Source organism: Mustela erminea, chromosome 10 (assembly GCF_009829155.1).
Source record: "Mustela erminea isolate mMusErm1 chromosome 10, mMusErm1.Pri, whole genome shotgun sequence".
NCBI lineage: Eukaryota > Metazoa > Chordata > Mammalia > Carnivora > Mustelidae > Mustela > Mustela erminea.
This window is the reverse complement of record NC_045623.1, coordinates 51,735,213-51,758,005: the sequence shown is the minus strand read 5'-3', so window position 1 is coordinate 51,758,005 and position 22,793 is coordinate 51,735,213. Positions and strand designations below refer to the sequence as shown.

Here is a 22,793-nt window from a genome sequence, read left to right as displayed (position 1 = left end):
GTCTGGCGGTGGTAGTCATGAAATAAATCTGAGAAACAGCCTGGCTTGCAGCAGGAAAATAGAAGACTCCAAGAGGGAAGTCTCTGGAAAAATAGGGTTTTCATAGAGGATGTGCTCTATTGAGCCTTTAAAAAAAAGGAGAACTATTACAAAAAATAAATTTTATGAAGAAAGAAAAACATTGAGAAACTCCAGGAAATTTGTACAGGAAAGGAAATATAATCACTGTAAAGTTCTTGGCTTCGCAAAGTCCTAAAACTATAAACAGAGCTTAGCAATGTTAACCAAAACTTTATATAACTGTGTTGGAAGAAAGACGGAGAATAGATAGAGAGTGGGAGAACAGATTTAAATATGCATACATTATAGTAGGGAACAAATAAAATTTAGAATAGCTAAATAATAATTAGCAGCCTAAAAATATTATTTTCAGATTGATAGGAACTGCCAAAACAATAGTGAAAGGACTTCAGAAGTGTTTCCCCTGGTGTGCCTGGCTGGCTTAGTTAGTAGAACATGCAACACTTAATCTCATGGTTGTGAATTCAAGCCCCACATAAGGTGTAGAGCTTACTTAAAATAAAATAAGAAAAAAAAAAAAAGAAGTGTTTTCCCTTAGAAAGTAAAATGGACAGGTGGAGAGGGATATTATAGAAAATAATTGCTTTTCTTTATGAGTTTTTAAAATTCCATTTGATTTTTTGAACCGTATTAATATATTACTTAGATAAAATAAAAGAAAATAGAAAATAAAAAGCCACTGCAGATGGAATTAATAAATTTACTTTAAGCTTTTCTTGTATTGGGAAAATCTGCCTTCATTTTTATCTTAATTAATTGAAAGTGGAGGGCTCTTCTCTGCAGAGAGGAGATCCAACATTTATAAGTTTAGTGTAATTATCTTCCCTTTAATGAGATTGGATTCAGACAAATAAACTAAGAAAGAAAATACTGGAACATACCAGATTCTTGCTATAATATGCCTCACTGGAGTCTGGAATTTGATACAATAGACAGGCTTAAGACTTTGTCTAACTCCCCATTCAACAAATATGTATTATGAATGGGTTGTGTATCCTACACTGTAAAACTAATGAGATTTATTATTATTATGTTTAAAATGTTTCCCTACACCAGTGTGCTTTCAGTAAGGAAATCAGAATGGGAGGGAAACTGGCATGCTCACAGTAGGGTTATTTCAGGACCCTTGAGGAGGAGAAGGGTAATGAGAGGGAGGTCTGCTTTTACTGGTAAGAGGAGCACAGTGGGTTTGGGGATTTAGCTTTCTCAGGTCTTCTGAATCCATTCAAATTTTCCACTGCCCTCTGAGAAGCAGTGATGTCAGCTTACACTGTAATCCTATAACCCCAAAAGGTGAATGTGGAATGAAAACCAAAATTCAGCAGCCATCAGACTACCTGGAGCCTGATCCTTTGACTGGGTCCTCTAGGAAAGTATTGTAGCAAGACTGCATTAAGAAGATTTTCACAGTGATTTGGCAGAATTTGCTTGTCCATGTAGAATTGCTCTTTTTTTAAAATTAATTCTCTTGAAAATTTTATTAACATTTAATAACAATAAATCAGCATTTTCTAGTCTTCATGAAGTTTTTGTCTTAAAGATGAAATTTCTTCAAATGTCTTCATGTAAACCAATCAGACATGAATAAACTTTTATAATGAGCTTCCCAAGCACATCTTTTTAATATTGGTCTTTTTTCTTGGGATGACAATGGCAATACTATGACAGTATTAAGATTTCTTTTTAACTCAAATGAACTGTTTTCAAGATTAATGCTTACTAGCAAATCTTGATTTTTATTCCTCTGCTAAGGCAAGACAGAAACATGATACTTTAAAATTATTTTCAATTTCCTATGAACCTATTGTATAGTAAAAAAATTATTTGGTACTATGTGGTTTTTTATGCTTAAATTCTAAAAGTAATCTTTAATTTCAACTGAACTTGGTACCCCAAGACTTAAAAAAATTTTTTTTAATGATATTTACATAATAAATACAATTTTAATCACTCAGTTCTTCCTCATCCCTGAAATATGTGCTTTCTTTATTCTCGGGTGTCTTGAATCATCTGATGTTGAGGGACCTCCTGAACTGGGTTTCCATTTTTTCTGTTCTTCTTCAATTTTGGCTTGCTGGAAAGCTATGGCCTAAGACTGTCAAGAGCAGGATCTTCCCCTTCATCTTCACTTTCTTCTACTTCTTCAATTTCTTCTTCTGGTTCAGGAATTTTCTTTTTTTTTCTTTTTCTCTTTCTTCTTTGGAGGTTCCCGTTCTCCAAGCATATTTTAAGGCAGGCGTAACTTAAATGTCCACTTTCCCCATATTCATAACACTTAGATTTGTCAAAGTAGCTTCGTCTTCGGATGAACTCAGCTGCTCTCCCATTGTCGATAGCAATGCTTGCTTTTATTACTCTACCAAATAACTGTTTGTTGTTTATTGCTCTGGTACAGGTTTGTGCAGAGTCTTTGTCCAAAAACAAAATAAATGCAACTCCTTTACTCTTCCTGGTATCTTTATCTTTCATGATAGTAACCCTGTTTATAGGTGCTTATAGCTCTGTCTTTGACTTTGTAGCATTCTCATGATTTATAATTAATGTTTGTATGGAAACTCATTCAGAGATTTTTACAACTTTGCCATACTTGGAAAATATCCGGTATAAGTCATGGTTGGTCAGGGAAAAGGGCAAGTTGGATACATACACTGTGCTTTTACTTGGGGCCAATCCACCATTCATTTCTTTAGGTGGGGCAGGCCTGGGAAACTAGAGCGCGAGCCCACGACTCAGTTGGGGCTCAACCCGGACTCTTCCTCATCCCCCGTTGGGGCCTCAGAATTGCTCTTTGAAAAATCGTTGGCAGCCAGTTTTCTAACCCCTGTAAGTGTAATGGCCACCTATTCCTTCTCTGTTTGCTTAGGCATGGCCTAAATTAAGCACCTTTTTTTGTTCTTGAGAAATATTTTTATTTTATTTTATTTATTTATTTGACAGAGAGAGCATGAGAGAGCACAAGCAAGAGGTGCAGCAGAGGGAGAAGCAGGCTCCCCGCTGAGCAGGGATCCCAATGCAGGACTCCATTCCAGGACACCCAGATCATGACCTGAGCCAAAGGCAGGCAGTTAACTGGCTGAGCCACCCAGGTGCCCCGAGAGATCATTCTTTATTACTTCCTCTTTATTGTTCTCGTTTCATCTCTAATATCCTTCTATTATTGCAAATAACGACACCTGGAGATACAAATTCAGAAAGTAAGTGAAACGAGGATATCCGTTCTTTATTCAAAATATAGGGGACAGCATAGCATTCTGGTTGAGCACGTGAACTCTAGACCCAGATAGCCTGGTTTCACTGGCCAACTCCACCATTTGCTGGCAAAGCCATCGGGGCAGCTTCATATCTCTCTGGGCCTGTTTCCTTATGTGTAAATGATGAAAGTAATAATATTTACCTTAAATATTTACTATGAGGACTCAATGTGTTAAAAGACATAGAGTATTTAATAAACGTTACCATTATTATTTACGTAAGCTTACAATCAGAAGAGCACAGAATACTATATATTTTAAAAGTCATTTGGTCTAATTGTGGAGCATTTTAGAAGAAAAAATTGTAAGGACAGTTCATGTATGTAATACCTTTGCTGCAAGCAGTGATATTTCATCTTCTGAAAATCCTGAAGTATCTAGTAAAACACTCTGTAAAGCACTTTTAAAGCTTTTAACATCTGGCTAATATCTTTTTATTCTAAATGTCAAGCCAGTTATAAAATACTTAGTAAAATACATTTTCTGGCATCAAAATCAATATCTATTTTTTTCCTACTAGGAGTTACTGAGTTGAGAATTTTGATTAAATTTTTTAGTCGGTTCATTAAAATGATGACTTGGTTCTGGCTCCCTGCATTTCACTGGTTCTTTGAACCGACTGGGTTCTTCATCTGCTCATTGTTAGCTGCTCTGTGTTTTAAATTTTATATAAGCATAGCATTATTTTACAGGGCTTGATTCTAACCAACCATTCTATATGCATATTGCAAGGTTTTAGAGATACTAAAATAAATAAGATAAAGACCCTTTTATCAAAGGGCTCATAGTACTTCCATCTAAGAAACTTTTTGTATTTGAGCATGAACGATGGTTTAAGACCTCTAGTAGAAGGGTTAAGAGCTTTGCCATTTGTTGGTGCTAACGCTTGCTAAACCTCTGTTTTTTCTTTGGTAAAATAAGACTACTAATAGGACCTACCTCATGGGGTGGATTAAGGCAGCGTTGAACAAACTTGGCTGATTATAAGAATCGCATGAAGTCCTTTTAAAAAAACAGATACCTAAATGCCTCCCTGAACTCTTTGATTTAGAGGTGGGCAGAGGTGAAACATGGTCTCTTTATTTTTGATGAGTACTGTAGGTGTTTTTTATAATTGAGGTTTTGGAAGCACTATTCTAAGGCAGTGGTTCTCAAAGTGATTTCTTGGACTCTATTCTAAACCAACTGAATCAGAAAGTCTGACTTTTTAAAAAACATTTTTGAAAATTTAAATTAAATTAATTAACATATAATGTATTATTGTTCAGAGACCTATTCAGAGAGAGGTAGAGTTCAGTGACTCATCAGTCTCAGATAATACCCAATGCTCATTACAACACATAGTCTCCCCAACGTCCATCGCCCAGTTACGAACTCCCCCACCTCCCCACCTCCACTTCCAGCAACCCTCATTTGTTCCTATGATTAAGAGTCTCTCATGGTTTGTCTCCCTCTCCGGTTTTGTCTTGTTTTATTTTTTTCCTCTCTTCCTCTTTGATTCTCTGTTTTATTTCTTAAGTTCCACATATCAGTGAGATCATATGATAATTGTCTTTCTTTGATTGGCTTATTTTGCTTAGTGTAATACCCTCTAGTTCCATCTATGGGAACTCTGACTTTTTTTTTTTTTTTTTAAAGATTTTATTTATTTATTTGAGGAAGAATGAGTGAGAGAGAGCATGAGAGAGGAGAAGGTCAGAGGGAGAAGCAGACTCCCCACGGAGCTGGGAGCCCGATGCGGGACTCAATCCTGGGACTCTGGGATCATGACCTGAGCCGAAGGCATTTGCTCAACCAACTGAGCCACCCAGGCACCCCAGGAACTCTGACTTTTTAAGTTAAAAGTAAAACAAAACCTTCCAGGTGGAGATAATACCCACTGAAGTTTGAGAATCACTGGTATATCTTCAATTAGATGATCTAAGTTTGATTTAAAGTAGATAAGCTTTATTAGCACTATCCAAAATAATTCTAATGATTATTAATAACACCAAGAAGGATCAGGTCAGCATATAACCTCCGAAACAATGAGTGAATTTATATTCTAGTTTCCAGGCATTTCTGCAATTTTTGTCAGCACTGTTTTCCATGCAAACCTGGAAAAACTGATAAAAATTGTCTTGCAGCTTAGGTTCCAGGTTTTTATAAGAAAATTCTTTTTAGACAGGCTTGTTGCTGATAACATAGGCAAACTTATTGGTTCTTTTTGGTTAACTGAACATATTTACTGGGCACTGAAGTGTGTATAAAAACATTTGAGATCTTTCCCACCGTAAGTTGTATATGAGACAGGAAACATGCAATATTTGACCGTAAGCAACTTACTTTTCTTATTTCTCTTACCCCATGATGTATTCAAATAACCATAAAATTCTGTTGATTTAACCTCTGTCACATTTTGCTTCCATTTCTCTCCACCTGCACATGACTTTCTAAAATCAGACCTTTTTATCTCAGCCTCTTTGGGCCTCTCGTCCTTCAGGGTTTTGCTTCCTTTCATAACTGGTTTGGTGTTTATAATAAAAAGATATTATCCAGATGTCTTCACACTGCACTCAGGCCGATTTTCCTAAAAGGCAAATTCTATTATGTCACTTCCCTTTTTAAAAACCTCAGGGACTTCTCGGGATGCCTGGGTGGCTCCGTGGGTTAAGCTGCTGCCTTTGGCTCGGGTCATGATCCCAGGGTCCTGGGATCGAGTCCCGCATCTGGATCCTTGCTCGGCAGGGAGCCTGCCTCTCTCTCTGCCTCTGCCTGCCTCTCTGCCTGCTTGTGGGTTTTCTCTCTCTCTCTTTCTGACAAATAAGTAAATAAAATCTTAAAAAAAAAAAAAAAAACCTCAGGACTTCTCATTGTGACAAAGTATAAACCTGGTTACTTCTCCTTAAGGGTCTGGACAGCCTCAATTGTTCTATCACAGTATCTGTCAGTCTGCAGGCCTGGCCTCACGTGGGCTTGTGGGCAAGTTAGATAGGCTGCACTCGAGGTCATGTTGCTGAAATCACAGGGAGGAGGGATTTGACAAAGACAGTTCAGAAACCAAAGAAAACTTGAATAGTCATTGCTAGCATATATATTCTGATCTTATGTGATCAGGATATTTTAAAAATAATCCTTACCTGTGATTGGGAGGTGGAAGCAGGAAGCAGGAATGAATAACGTCATCCCTTTTGAGGGAGAAGATTGGCAGCAGCTAGTGAGAGACACAAAAGAGAGTGGGCTCAAGGAAAGATGCTAGGCTCAAACACCAGGGCTTATATGCCAGGAAACCTGAGTTGGAAGGAAAATCTGCTTAGTGGACGTGCGAGTTGGTTGGAGCTCATCCATTTGCATGAAGTATAGAGCACGGAATTATTCCAGAACACAGGGGCTTTTGGACTGAAGCATGTATTTTTCCTACTTTGGTCAGAATTAGGACCTGAGACCCTTTAGGATCCAAGGTCTCCTGGGAGAACATGAGAAAGCTGGGGAATGACTCCTAAGATAGGATGTAAATTCTCAAATAGGGCGATAATATGTCTTACAAAAATCAGTAAGTGCAGATTGTTTAGATTCCCCTACAATGGTGATGGTTTCATTGAGAAAGCCGGACATGAATGAAGGAGTCTCGAAAAATGGATCAGATTTTAACAATATGATACAAAATAACAGACATTACAGCTAAAACATATTAAATGGCTATTATGTGCAAGACATTGTTGAATCATGACCTTTCCTCATCTTCACAATGGCACCTGTCTTACCAGTGAGGAAAGTAAGAACCAAACATGTCAATTGACTTGTTAAAGATCAGGAACCTCCTCAGTGGAGATTCACACTAACATGAGAGCGATACTGTAACAGGCTTTGTTTAATGTAGCAATTTCTCTTTTTCAGGAATCAGACACAATCCCACCAACAGAAAAGAGAATGAAGGGAACATAAAACACCAGTTTCTAACCTCTTTCTAGTTACATGGAATGACTGGGCACTATGCTAAGGACTGAAATGCAGCCTGGTCGGATGCCCGTCTGCTATAGCACCCTAAAAATTCCTAAGAGGAGGTCCAGAGTGGTTATTAAACAGCTGCATCTTAACTCACTAGGAAATGGCTTGTGGAAAATAACTTCTTTAAGCTATTTGAAGACCAAGAAGGAAGAAAAAAAATCTGTCACCTGAAATTGAATACCATTTTCTTCTTTTGGACTTTAACTGCCTTTCTGCCACCAATGTTAGTATGATTGACCGACACATTATGAGATAATTAACCTGATTAAAATCTTCAGTGTATCATGTAAGTTAATCACAAGAACATTTGGGTTCTTGTGAGGATTTATTTCTAACCCAAGCACAGACATTTCTGTTCTTTCCAAAATTTAGCAATCTTTTTGGTACTCTATGATATTACTGGATTCTCAGAAAATTACACTCATCTGCATGGTAAAAATGGACATATCCTAGGGTAGAATAGAATATTTAAGCAAAATCTGAAAATAGAGGTAAGTATTGAAAAATTCATTGTAGGTTGTTTATTCTCTTCTCATTCCCACATCTTCCCCTTCTGGGAGAATCATGCTGGGAATAATTTTTAACAGTTGCAATTAGATACTTGGAAATGCACAACTTATCTAAATGCATTAAATAGAGTTTTTAGAGGCAGCATTATTGCTAAGACAACCCATAATTTTTTGTGCTCCCAGGGGTTTGGTACATAAAAGTAAGTTTTCACTGCAGCTCATTTTCCACAAGAAGAAATCTAGTGAGTGGTGTGTGCTAAAAATAAAATTTAAGATAATTCAAAATACTTAGAGTCACAGAGCAATGGAGGCTTACTGATTTAAGAAGAGATTTATGATTTCCTTGATTAATCAATCTCTCTGCAAAATGGAAATAGATTCATAGTATATTTCTGGCAAAACTCAATGCATGATTATTGGGAAGATTCAGATTAAGCAAAAACAAAACAAAACAAAACAAACAAACAAACAACAACAACAACAACAACAACCAATGATAAAAATAATTCAGTTACAGTTGCCACCACTGGTAAGATTTGGGTACATGTGTGGACTGGTTGGACCATTTTGCTCTCTGCCTTTCCCCTTTCTGTTTGCCTGGAACATAGGCCTGAGATCATGAGGTATAGCTAACATCTGTCTATATCCTGAGGTCATAAGGATGAAAACAAAAGCCAACAGAGTAATGATGGTGGAGTGAAAAGAGAAACAACCTGGTTCTTGGTGACATTGTTGAGCCATTGTCAGTCCTGAAATGCCTATTCTCAGAGTTCTTGGATAACTATGTAACCCCCACCCCCAACTTTATTTAAGCAACTGTTAGTTGGGATTTCTGCTACTTGCACATGAAATCATTCCTAAATGATAACAAATCTTATGTTAATTTTTTCCAAAAGATTAGTTGTTTCCAAACAATTTATTGAGTGATCCATATTTCCCTTTCTCTAATTTTATTTTATTTATTTAAACTTATTTATTTTTCTTTTTAAAATTGATTTTATTTATTTATTTGAGAGAGAGAGAGAGTGCAAGAGCAGGAGGAGGGACAGAAAGAGAGGGAAAAGCACACTCCCCACTGAGCAGCGAGCTTCACACTGGGGTGGGGTTAGGGTGGGCTTAGATCGCAGGACTCTGGGATCATGATCTGAGCCAAAGGCAAACAGACACTGAACTGAGACACCCAGGTGCCCCTCCCCTTCCCTAATTTTAAGTACATTTTTATCATGTTCCAGTTCCTACATGCATACATCTTTCTTTCAGACAGATCATTCTTTCCTCTTCATCTATGTGTTTAGTCCTATGACACTACCACACTGTTTTAACTGTTGACAGTGAAGGTTATTCTCTCCTCCCTCTCCTACTCTTTGTTTTGGTATGTTCTTGAATTTTCATTTGTTTTATTGCCAAATCACGGATTTTATTTTATGCAGCCTTTCAAGAGTTATGACTGTACAGCTTGTTTTATAACTACAATTACTACAGTTGTTCGCTATTCATTCTATGTTAGATATTTCCCATTTGTCCTTCCCTATGACTTACACATTTACATATTTTGTTTTGTTTTTGGAATATTGTTCCTGGGAGAGGGCTTGGTGGTATGATTTCTTAGAGTAGCTTTTTTGTTTTGTTTTGTTTTAAAGGAGGGGTATATGGATGATATTGGGCCCCAAATTGGCCCAGATTCATTTTTGATGTGACCCTGGTTTGTGCCTGACTTCTAAGATACTACTTTTAACACACATTCCTCAGTGTACCCCATTCCCTTGAGAAGGACTTGGCAACTTTATTTTACTCTAAAATCCAGCACTTAATTTTATGTTTCTAAAATGGCCTATTCTCCCAGGAACTGAGATGAAAAATTTTGGACTTCTAATTTTCCTTTCCCCATATATTTAATCTTTTAGAAGCCCCAAAATTTATCACTGTAATATTTCTGATAGATAAATTTTCACCTCTTTTTCCACTGCCATGGCCCGATTTCTCACTTTGTTTGCTAGTCTTCTGTATCATATTCTTAGTTTTTTAGGCTACACATCTCTTGATTCTATTGGATTAATACCAGACTGTTAGGTTAATTTACCTAAGAAGAGCTGTGTCCCCAAACTTTGAGCCAGATATTTGCCTTCTGCCCCTCCAGATCCATTCCCTTCTCTGCCCTGCTCTATGCCTTGGGAGGAAGACCTGTTTGGACAGCATCAACGGGCTTCCTTGACTCCAGCTTCCATTTGGATTTAGCCAGTAGGGGGCACTAGCAGCAGATTGGAGACAGAAAACCAGAAATTAGGATATTTATTTCTCTGGCTTTCTCCTAGCTCACCCACAGGTTGCCTACCCACCTCCACAGATGGTCTTGCTTCATGTCAGGAGGCATTTTCTTATAGTTATAGCTTCTTTCTGCAGGTTCCAGGAATATTTCCTTCCACTTCCCCCTTTGGGACTAGTGGTGCATACCCTGCTGCGGTGGCAGAATGTTATCCCTTGATAGTAGTGTCTATTACTCAGCCCACACACCCTTTCTAAGTATTCTCTTCATCTACCCCCACTTACTGATACCATGGGAATGTGCTGTTTGCTTGAGATCCTGATGGATACAAATCTTAAAGCTTTACCTACTGCAATAAGTACAGACTCCCAGACCCAATCAAGCTGAACATCAACTTTCAGACTACTCTTGTAATTTATTTCTACATTGACCGTTTATTTCAGTAAAAGTGGGTTCGTCATAGTTCCTTGAATAGACCTGTAAAAGTACATTGTATTTTCTTTCCTTGGGATATCCTATTTCTCTAATGTCATATGCCAAGGTCTCGTTACCGCTTTTCATAATTTATTTCAAATGTTACCTTTTCCCCAATACCTTTGCTGAGATCTCAGGTTAACCATTGTATATACCCTTTTCTACCATGAGGTTTGTATTTTTGCTTGTCTTATAATTATTAATGTACTTGACCTTCTTATTTTGTAAGTTCTTCAGGGGAAGGAGGCTGACTGTTATACCCTTGCAGTTTTTTCTGTACAGTTCGTGTCCTATTAAGAATGTTGTGGGTCTGGCTAAATTGCGTTGCCTAAATTTAAAAACTCAGATTATTTTAAGGTAGGGCTAATGATTCAAATCAGATGGAATGTTTTAAATTTAGGTATTACAGTAACAAGAAAACAAAACTTTGCTTGACATGAAAGTAGGTAATAAAGTGAAGTATCTTTTTCATCACTTATTTATTTTTAAATATTTATTTATTTATTTTGGAGAGAGAGTGTGCATGTGATGGGGGAGGGGCAGAGAAGAAGGGAGAGAGTCTTAAGAAGAGTGCCCACCAGGCATGGAGCCTGACACAGGGCTTGATCCCATGACCCTGAGAACATGACCTGAGCAGAAACCAAGAGCTGGATGCTCAACCAACTACACCATCCAGGAGCCCTTTTTTCATTGTTCATTTGAAAAAAATGTATTGAATGTCTACTTCATATCAGACATTTTCCTAAGCACTATAATATGCCTCTGTTGATTTCCAACAACATGATATTAATAATTTAAAAAATTAATAGAATACTAGAACAAATTGGAATTTATGTTCACTTACTCAAATGGTAATTCTATAATTAGAACAGTTTTTTGGGGGGTTATTTTTCATAAAAGCCTGACTTAATTCCAACAGTTACCAGGAAGTTGACAAAAATATAATAATTTTCTTACTATATATAGTGTGACACAATTGCACTGTAGCTGAAGATTTTCCAGTGTTCCCAGAAATATATCACAATTTATAAGAGGACTATCTAGATTTAGTTTTGTTTTTGAGAATTAACAGAGACAGAGGAGACAGCTGCTAGATAAAAAGATGCCACAGGGAATATACATAATGGCATTCTAATTTATTATCATTCTTACATTATAAATTGTGAATTCTTTTGTTTATCTACTTGATAAACAAAAACTGATTCTTGGGAGACTGAGGATATTTTCCAGTGGATAAGAAGGGGAAAAAAACGATAAATTGAGGCTAATTCTTTAGAGAATTTCTATTCTGTTATGCCACCCTCCAAAAGTATTTCTTCTTTCTTTCTTTCTTTCTTTCTTTCTTTCTTTCTTTCTTTCTCTTTTTTAAAGATTTTGTTTGTTTATTTGACAGACAGAGATCACAAGTAGGCAGAGAGGCAGGCAGAGAGGGGGAAGCAGGCTCCCCGCTGAGCAGAGAGCCCGCTCTGGGGCTCCATCCCAGGACCCTGAGATCATGACTTGAGCCGAAGGCAGAGGCTTTAACCCATTGAGCCACATAGGTGCCCCCAAAAGTATTTCTTTTTTGGTGTTTTCATTCTGTGATGTTGCCTTTTCTTTCTTTCTTTCTTTCTTTCTTTCTTTCTTTCTTTTTGGCAGACTGGTATTGTGCTCTTCAAGAAAAGGGTAGACTAAACAATTGTTGTGAGATAAGGGTGATCACAAAAATTTCAAAATTATGAAATGCACATTAATTGAACATTTATAAAAGCACACAATTATATCTTTCCAGTTCTTATGTCCAGGAACTTTGTGACAAGGTGGGGAATATAGATGACTAGAATAAGACAGAGATTCAAGAAAAGCATAAATGTGCCATTTTGAGTTTACAAACTTTCTGAACTCTTGGGTCCAAATTACTGTTTTAGACTTGATCTGAGTCCTTCTGAATGTCGGACATATTTCAGTGCCACTTTTTAACTGATTAATATAAAAATTAATGATCCACTTTAGGGAAAGTTAATTTTATCATCTACTGTAAGTAATTATCTCTAATTTCATAAGTTAGTTTTTTTTTCTGATTACATAAAATGGCAATGACAAAAATTGAAGGGGATACAAAGCAGTTAATATTCCCTAAGATTCTTAATGTTTCCACCAGCACTCTGCAAATTTGGACAACATACAGTGCTGTGCACTTGAAGAAAACTAGATCCCGAAGATGAGGTTGAATCTTCCACTCCCAAAACCCAAACGAAACAACAACAAAACAGAAAACCAGTTGGAGAAGCGTCTTTAAACATTTTTCCTTTGAAAATAATGATAGAAGTTTAGTATTTGTTTTCTTTTATTTCTTTTATCTCCCAGAGGGATGTTGCTGAGATGTCTGTGTTGTGGTGATTCAGCTGAGTCTTTGGGAGTGAGGTAAATGGTTAACTCTGGTGGACAAAGAAATAGTTTACTCTAGCCTCAAACACTGGGTGCCACAAACATTTGGCTCAAAACCTTGCAACTTCTTTCTCCTTTTAGTTCAGTAACAGTACACATGTCTGCTTGTTTCTGCTGGAATCCTTTCATGAATGTTCCTCTGTGTTTGTGTTATAAGTTTTGTGTTTGCTTAACTTGAAGAAATAATTCCCAAGTAAGGTTTAATATGATTTTTTGATAAATAAAACAAAGCGGTAGTTTTGTTACTTCTTCAACAAAATTTGACAATCTGATTTTTCACATTGTTTGAATATCAAATTCCTATTATGAGATCTGACTTAGCTGTAGAAGAAGAGGATGCTTTCATTTTTATTATACAGTGACAATTTTCTTCTTTAGGACATGGTAAATATTTTTTTAAGTGTTTGTAAACTTTTTAAAAATTTTAATTCCAGGTAGTTAACATACAGTATAATATTAGTTTCAGGTGTACAATATAGTGATTTAACACTTCATACAGCACCCAGTGCTCATCACAGCAAGTGCTCTCCTTCATCTGCACCACTTATTTCATCCATCCCCCCTCACCCTAGGACATGGTAAGTTAAAATTCATTATTTTCCTTCCCACAACTTCTTTTTTAGCTTTTTTTTTTTTAACTCCAGAAAAAAAGTACCTACACTAAATTTATGATATAGCTCTCTGCTTAGAGTATTGAAATGCTGTTATATACTAAGAATCTAAAGTTTTAAGTATCAAATTAGAGTAATTTGATTTCTTGGGGGAACTTGCATGTGAGATATCTCATTGACTTTCTTGGTGGTGAGAAGGTTCTGGAAGCCTACCCACAATATGGTATAATTTGGCAATGAACCCAAATAACATGTGAGGAAATTGACAAGATTGGAAGACAGAACAAAAAACAAAGCACAACAGTTTTTGGCTTTTGCATGAGAATTAATCTTTAATATATTTAACACTGGACCCCATCACTGACTAAATTTCAGTAGTTTTCCAACAAGGGTGTTATCTGACTATCAGATTTCTATCTTCAATTCCAATTTTATGTCATGGATTTTCTAGTTCCTCATATCTCCTTCCTCAGAAAACTAGTCACCATTTCAAATGTGTTTAAATTCTTATGGAAGTTCAAATAATGAGCCCTAATACTGGAAGCTCTATTGCTTCTAAAGAAAAAGACAGAATGAATTTAATTACAAGAGCAAAATGTTGCCTTTACTACTCCCTAGAGGTCCCAGATTAAAAAGGAAAGTTCTTACAAATTCCAATTCATTTAAACTGCCTCATAGATTTGTCTCAGTGGTTTGTTTTAATGTCCTGGAACATATTTAGAAACCAAAATAAAATAAAGTTAGAGGGAGAAGAAAAACTGGAAGATTTCTAGAGGTTCTCCAAGGAGCAATGGAGAAATATTTTACTGCTGAATCAATTTTAAAGCATTTTGAAATCTTCATAATAGCTTGATGATAAGTGTTGGATCACTCACAGTGGCTTCCATTTGCAGTAAATCTTACGAGATAAAGTGAGGCAACTGTAAAATGTATTTTAAAGCCTGTTATGCAGGATAGAAGTGTGTCCATTTAGTGATACACAAGGTGCAAAAGCCAACTTGAGAAAATATGGTGGATTCAGTTAAAATACTAATTTTGTTCCAGGCAGTGTCATCTGTGCTTCAGGGTACACAAGCTAATTTTTCTTGTCTTCAAAGACCTCACAGTGAACTGGCGATAATGGAAGTGGGGCCTGGGTTGGGGTTATGGGGGAAGTGAGCAGATGTCTGTTCATTAAAAGACAAGGTAAGGTAAGTACTCAACAATTAAAATAAATCCAGTGTGAGATGAGCAATGTCCATCAGTTGCTTTATTCATTCATTTATAAAACTGAGTACTTATTAGACAGAGGGGGTATTACTTTATCAGCCCTCCTCTGAAAGTTCTAGTGGAGAAGAAAAAAACAAGGCTACATCCTGGTTGTAAAGCGTGATGAGGTAGAGATGAGGTACTCTAGAGGTACAGGTTTGTACATGTGTGAAGGGAAGGACTAGGAGTAACAGGAAATGAGGCTGGAATTCTTGGCAGGAGTCGTCAGAACATGGACTGCCTTGTGGGCAGACAAAGGAAACTGGACTGTAGGTCCAGTGGTGGAATGATATTGTAATGTATGACCATATATGTCCCCCTCTGCACCCAAACCACTCCTTTTGTTTTTTTTAATTAACATATAATGTATTATTAGAGCCAGGGGCACAGGTCTGTGAATCGCCAGGTTTACACTTCACAGGATTCACCATAGCACACACCCTCCCTAATGTCCATAACCCCCCCATCCCCCCACCCCCACCCCTCCCCAAACCCTCAGTTTGTTTTGTGAGATTAAGAGTTTCTTATGCAAACCACTCCTTTTTATGCCATGATCCCTCCCTCTGTGCTCCTAGATCTGGGGCCTTTGAGAATTCCTTTTCCCCCCTGAAAATGGGACATGGGTAGACATGAACACATGCATATGATGATTATTACTTTTCAGTGAGAAAAAGCACCTCTCATGGGTATAAAATATAATTTGGGAGACTACTCAGCTGGATTAATGTGGCAAAGAGGTACCAGAGCAGTGTTACTGGGGACCATGGCCAAAGAGTGAGCACAGCGGCTGTGCCACCCAGTCAAAGGAGTTGTGAGGGCTCAAGTCAGGAATCCTGACAACAGGTGATGCTTCTTTAAGTTCCTCAGAAGCTGCTATAAGTGGGTGATAATAAAGGAAACCTAATGTACCTGGGCATCCAGAATCTTTGTTTTGGTATCTTTTAGAGAATGGAGAATGACTTAAAGCCGTCTTTTGCATTCCTTCAAGCTACATTGAAACTTTACCTAAGCAGTTAAGGAGTCCCAACGCACTGAAACACCTTCAGGTGAAATGTGCTTATTTGGAAACTGACATCTATGAAGAAATTACACTTGGAATAAAGTATGCAGCATTAAACCCAATCTTTCCTTGGCAAGGGAAAATATTTTCTGTGGTGATGTTGAACTTCCAGAAGCCAAGGTAGAATGGCACAGTGAAAATGATGCAGAGAGTAAATTGGCTGGAGTCTTCGCTATGGTCTGAGTGTTTATGTCCTTTCAACATTTATATGTTGCCATCTTAACCCCTAAGGTGATGGTATTAAGAGCTGGGGCCTTTGATTAGGTCATGATGGAAAACCTCAAAATGGGATTAATGCTCTTATAAGAGAAACTCTGGAGAGCTAGCTCACTCATTCACCATGTGAGAACATAGTGAGCAGTCTGTGGTCTGCAATCCGGAAGAAGGCTCTCAGCAGAACCCACATCTGTTGGCACCCTGATCTTGGACTTTGAAGCTTCCAGAACTATAAGAAATAAATGTTTGTTGCATATCATCTGCCCAGTCTATGGTATCTTGTTATAGCAACCCAAAGAGACTAAAACAGTCAGGAAAAATAAATGAGTTAGACCAGAAGAAAAGGGAGCAATAGTCGGAAACCCAGATCCCAACTGAATTTCAAAGTGCTGGTTTTCCTGCTCTAGAAATTTTCTCCAATCTCTAGATAGGTAAGTGATTTAGTACAGAAATACAAAGAACCAATGTTGAACAAACCTGCAGGATATTCAAGTGAAATTTTTGGATCCTGATGATCCATATCTTTTGTCTTAAATTTCCATGTTGAACCCAATGACTACTTTACCAATAAAGTTCTGACAAAACCTTACGAGATAAAATCAGACCCAGATAAGCAGAAGTTTTTGGTTTGAAGGCTTTGAAATAGTTGCCTGTGATGGGTGTAACATTAATTGTAAAAAACAAAAATTATTACACCTAAAACAATCAAGAAAAAACAGAAACATGGTGTCTAGGCACTGTTAGAACAATTACTGTGCAAGTTTGGGGTGATTTATTATTATTTTTTTAAATTAACTTCTTCAGCCTGCTGATGGCATCTGGAGACGAAGAGTCACTGGAGGAAGATTCAGAATTCACACCATCGTTGGAATAAGGATTTCACTTCTGGGAAATATGGTTCTACATACTGTGTATCACTTTACTGAAGAAGCCATAGACATGCTGATAATTTTGAGGAAGGTAAGAAAGGAGAAGCATAGGTAATAGAAAGTGAAAGGAGGAAAAAGTTAGATAATGCTGAAGTTGACCCCAATAGAATTTTTTATCTGTGTATCTTTCATACATTTCTAGAAAAAAGGTACCCAACCCATTGAATGAATGCAGCAGTAAGAAGCAAGAACTCTGCTGTGAGGCTTGACCATGCAATGGGTATGCCAGGACACCAGGCTTAGTAGGCAGGGGTCTCGGTCATTGCTGCAGCAAACTCTTATTGATGGTACTTACAAATAACTTTTTTTCAAGTGAATGCTTTTCATTTTAACTTCTTTCTTTTAAAATTTTATTTGTCCCTCACATGTTATCAGAAATAAGAACAAAGCTCTTACAGCATGGGTATCCAGCATCTTGGCCATCTGCACTGAGGGAGGACTTAATAGAAACTATACTGAGGTTGGGCATGGTGGGGAGGAGTGATGGTTTCGGAGGTGGTAGTGTTGGAATGGTCACTAGACAGATCGGGAAGATAATACGGTAGTGCGCTTCAGAAGCTCTTAGAATCTTTTGTCATAGTCCAGCAAAAGAACTTAGTTTCTTTAGAAAAATTTAGAAAAAATTAGAAAATTTTTTTAGAAAAAAATTTAGAAAAATTTCACACATTTTGCTTCCAGGAACTAAAATCTGCTTGATGTAAAAGCAGCTTCAAATGTGTATTTACACTCACCATCTCAGAAAAGCCAAGTTGAATAAATTCATGTTTTCCTTACATTTTTATATTGCACATTTTTAATTTTTCAAAGAATGGGTGGGTGGGGGAAAGTGGGCACACTGGCTTTTCTGTGTTATTTAAATCTTGTTCGTAGGTACTTTCACTTAGGCTAATGCTTATCTCCAAGATTTCTGAAGCTACATTTGTGACTCAAGGTCTGGTAACTTAATCCAAAAGGAAATAATATCTATTAATCATTGCTAGTGGCCTGTGCAGAAAATCTGAATCTTCTTGTCAATAGCTACTAAAGGAGAAGAATTGTTTTCATTTTGCAGTTAAAAATTAAATGGGATCAAACCAAAAGGGACATGTTTTATTAGCTTTTCTGATTTCTCATGTTGAGAAGTCTAGAGTAGAAAGTATAAATTTCCAATTTTGTACCATAAATTTAAGTTCTTGTTTTATCATTAATACTTCCATTTCTCAACTCCACTATTTTATTTTGTTTTAAAAGCCCTGGATTTTGTACAGTCTGTTTCTCAACTGATGTGCAGGATGTTGAAATGTCTGACAACAGTCTTCAGGCAGGGCACTAGCAAAACATCAACATCATCACCAGGCAGATAGAGAATGCTCCAGCTTTGCCTTATTATAAACATTTGTAACATAATGCTGGTTTTCAACGTGTGTGGACTATTTAGACGATTCTATTAAAGTTTTAAACACAAATGCAGCACAAACAAACAAAAATAAATTCAGGCAAAATAGGAACGATGAACCTTCTGTGGGCTAGAAGAGGAAGAAGAGTTGAGGAAGTTAAGGATGGAGTTGGATGGGTGTGAAGGTCTCTGAGAAGGAGCCTTGTGTCCTCAATAAAGAAGGGGGGATGGACCCCCCACCCCCCACATAGTATCAGCATCTGTTTTCTCGCTCATTTCTGTCTGGAACCACACAAGAATGCCACTTCACAGTATTCTAGAGGCCCTATACCACCATGTCAGGAGGATCATAAAAAAAAGTGTTGACGGCAGAGGGTTTGATGGAACCCTGGTGGCACTGGGGTGGTGTTAATTTTTCCCCATATCTTTAAGGCAAATGCAGCTGTTAAGTGAGAGAGAATGAAAGAGAGAGAGAGAGAAAGAGAGAGATATTGATTGAGGCTAGGTAGACCTGAGCAAGTCTTCAAATTCCTGATGAAGGACACTACAGAGGAAAGAGGTGTGGACCATAAGACCAAAGACCAGGTGGGAAGTTGGCTGCCTCCGTGAATGCCAATGTGGAAGGACACATCTGAGCCTCGAGTGGGATTGGAATCTCACTAGATGGCAGCAGAGTGTAGGGCCCAGGATACGTAGGCGAGAAGCGTCTACCTTCAAACTCCCGTTGCGCACCTCGGCTGCTGCTTCTGCTTCTGCGGCTGCTCCTTCTTCTTTTCCTACTTCTCATTCCTCTTCTTCCTATTCTTCTCCTTCTCCCCCTTCTCCTCGTCCCCCTTCTTCTTCCCCGTCTCCTTCTCCTTCTTTTCACTTTCTTCTTTTATTAGAAAACAAACCCAGGGCACATCACAGGGCAAAAATATAGAATGCTTCATGAGTTTGCATGTCATCCCTGCTCAGGAGCCATGCTAATCTCTGTATGGTTCCAATTTTAGTATGTATGGGGGCCGCAGAGAGCACTGCCACCTCTGCTTCTTATGATGACCCTTCTTTGGGAACTCATGTGCCATTTTTTTTTGAGAAAAGCAGAGAAAATGACAAATGCTAAATTGGCTGAGTTTAACCTGGAATGATTAAATTTACTCTTAAAAGTAGTAGAATTTTGTTTTGTGCTTTCAAATAGGATACACAGTACCACAGACTCCCAGAGTACTGTAAGGCCTAATCTCTTGATAAATTCCTTTTTCTGTATCACATATGGCAGTCCTTTTCCTCTGGCTGAGGCCTATTATAGAAGCTGATGTTGGATGTGGTTCCAGAAGAACAGAACCTTAAGGATTGGGATCCTGAATTAGCTACGGATTTCCTGGAATTCATTCTTGGATATGACTAGATTTAAAGGCAGTAATAATGCTGTTTCCGTTGGTAAAAAGAGGTGGGAATGCAAGTTGGTGCAGCCACTTTGGAGAACGGTGTGGAGATTCCTCAAGAAATTAAAAATAGAACTTCCCTATGACCCTGCAATTGCACTACTGGGTATTTACCCCAAAGATACAGATGTAGTGAAAAGAAGGGCCATCTGTACCCCAATGTTTATAGCAGCAATGGCCACGGTCGCCAAACTGTGGAAAGAACCAAGATGCCCTTCAACGGACGAATGGATAAGGAAGATGTGGTCCATATACACTATGGAGTATTATGCCTCCATCAGAAAGGATGAATGCCCAACTTTTGTAGCAACATGGATGGGACTGGAAGAGATTATGCTGAGTGAAATAAGTCAAGCAGAGAGAGTCAATTATCATATGGTTTCACTTATTTGTGGAGCATAACAAATAACATGGAGGACATGGGGAGATGGAGAGGAGAAGGGAGTTGAGGGAAATTGGAAGGGGAGGTGAACCATGAGAGACTATGGACTCTGAAAAACAACCTGAGGGTCTTGAAGGGGCGGGGGGGGGGTGGGAGGTTGGGGGAACCAGGTGGTGGGTATTAGGGAGAGCACGTATTGCATGGAGCATTGGGTGTGGTGCAAAAACAATGAATACTGCTACGCTGAAAATAAATAAATAAATAAAAAGAGCACTTGCTTTTCATGGCATGAAGTGGCAAAATAGTTACTTAAATTGCCATCGGGAGACACTTAATCTAATCCCTAGGTAAGGCAAACGTTCCTTTCAGTGCAGTCAGTCATACAGTTTCAGATCCTGACCCAGGCTTGGGGTGGTTAACCTAAAACTCTGAGTTTCGAATTTTCTTTCCCCTAGTTCTTCAGGTCACTTACAAGGAAACAAGTCCCTCTGTTATAGTCCTTATATTAGGAGGAGCAACCACCCTGGTTTGTCCAGGATGGAGGGGAGTCCTAGGATTCCCAAACCAAGAAAGTCTCAGGCAAACCCGGAAGCATTTATATTCGCGAAAGTGTTCTATGACAGCATTCACTTGATTGCAGAGCCTAGTGCCCGTAAGGACTTGGAAGATGCAGGAATGATGATTTCTACCACAGCTCCATTCAATTCACCTTTTCCGTCTGTTTAGAAGAGAGGCAGATCTTGGAGGATGAAAGCGGATTATTGTAAACTTAATCTGGCAGTGAATCCAGCAGCTGCTTTTCTAGACGAGATTCTGTTGCTGGGGAAAATCAACACACTTCTGGCACTTGGTAATGATTGACTTATCGGGTGCTTTTTCCCCATCTATACTAACGAATAAAATGGTTAATAGAAAGCAATTTTTTTGACTCAGACCCTTCATTATCCTACCTCAACTACCTGTATCCATTCTCAAGCATTTTACCATTATTAGGGTTCTTCACAGGTCAAGGTTCTGTCAAGGTTCTTCACAGAAACAGAACCAATAGGGTTTATACAATACAAGAGGTTTATTTTGAGGAATTAGCTCACATGATTATGGAGGCTGAGAAGTCCCAAGATCTGCCACTTGCCAGCTGGAGACCTGGGAGGGCTGGTGGTATAAATCCAGTCCAAGTGTCTGAAGACCTGAGAACCAGGAGAGCACATGGTGTAAATTCCATTCCAAGGCCAGAAGAAGACTGATGTCTCGGCTCACAGCCTGGCAGGCAGGAAACAAGAAGGAACAATCTCCTTCCTTTGCTCTTTTATTCTGTTTAGTTCTTTTTGAAGGCTGTCAGTGGATTGGATGAAGCCCACACACACTGGGGAAGGCAATCGACTTTGCTGATTCCACCAGATCAAATGCTGACCTATCCGACCTATCCAGGATCATGCTCACAGACACACCCCCAAATCAGGCTTAATCTGGGCATTCCTTGGCCCAGCCAAGCTGACATATAAATTTAACCATCACTCAGGGATTAGAAGATTATTTCTTCAAAGGGCCAGATAGTAAATATTTGAAGCTTTGTGGGCCACATGTGTTCTGCGCTCCTCTTCCTTTTTCTATGCAACTATTTAAAATATGTGAAAATCATTCTTTGTTCCCAGGCTTTATAAGAACAGATTATAAAGCTATATTTGGGCCATAGATAATAGCTTGTTACCTCTTCTAACTTATAGATAAGTGACCTAGTTAATATAACCACAAATTTCCAGATAACTGAAATCTCAGAATGGTTTAATAAATTGCCTCAGGTTACACAGAGATTAAGTGTATTATCTTGGGTTTTAAAAAGTTCTTATAAAATTCAAAAACTTATTTTTTAAAAGATTTTATTTATTTATTTATTTTAGAGAGAAACAGCAAGAAAGAGAGGGAGACCATGTGTGTGTTGGGGGATGGGCAGAGGGATAGAGAGCGGGAGAGAAGCAGACTCCATACTGAGCTTGGATCCTGACATGGGGATTGATCTTAGGTCCCTAACGTCATGACCTGAGCTGAAACCAAGAGGCAGATACTTAACTGACTGAGCCACCCAGTTGCCCCAAGATTCAAAGACTTTTGATCTTTTCATTGCACTAATCTCTTCTCAGATTTGATCTTTTATGCTGTTCTATTATTACCAAAGAGGAGTGATCCTAAGTAATATAGAACTTGTTGACAAATTATTGTTAGAAAGACTATCTAACCATTGATCTCACTAAAACAGAAATCAATGTGTTTGGCCAACATTTTTTCACTATTATCCTAATTAATTTAACAAATATTTGTTGAAGATTTACCATATGAAAGCACTCTGCTAGGATCTGGAGTCACAGGGATGAAGTTTCTTGCCCCTCCACCTTTTTTCTTCAAAGATTCTTCCCTTTTTTTTTTTTTTTAAAGATTTTATTTATTTTTTTGACAGAGATCACAATAGGCAGAGAGGCAGAGAGAGAGAGGAGGAAGCAGGCTCCCTGCTGAGCAGAGAGCCCGATGCGGGGCTCGATCCCAGGACCCCGGGATCAC

The 22,793-nt window shown here is 38.1% G+C and overlaps 1 non-coding gene and 2 pseudogenes across 1 annotated transcript; 1 reads left to right on the top strand and 2 right to left on the bottom strand.

The window, feature by feature from the left end:
- Window positions 1–1,948: 1,948 nt before the first annotated feature.
- Window positions 1,949–2,851, bottom strand: LOC116567062 (annotated as a pseudogene).
- Window positions 2,852–14,748: 11,897 nt separating this feature from the next.
- LOC116568195 lies at window positions 14,749–20,966 on the top strand (annotated as a pseudogene).
- LOC116568345 lies at window positions 19,344–19,448 on the bottom strand. The gene has a single exon (XR_004276564.1). It is a non-coding gene; the product is annotated as a U6 spliceosomal RNA (small nuclear RNA).
- Window positions 20,967–22,793: the final 1,827 nt, after the last annotated feature.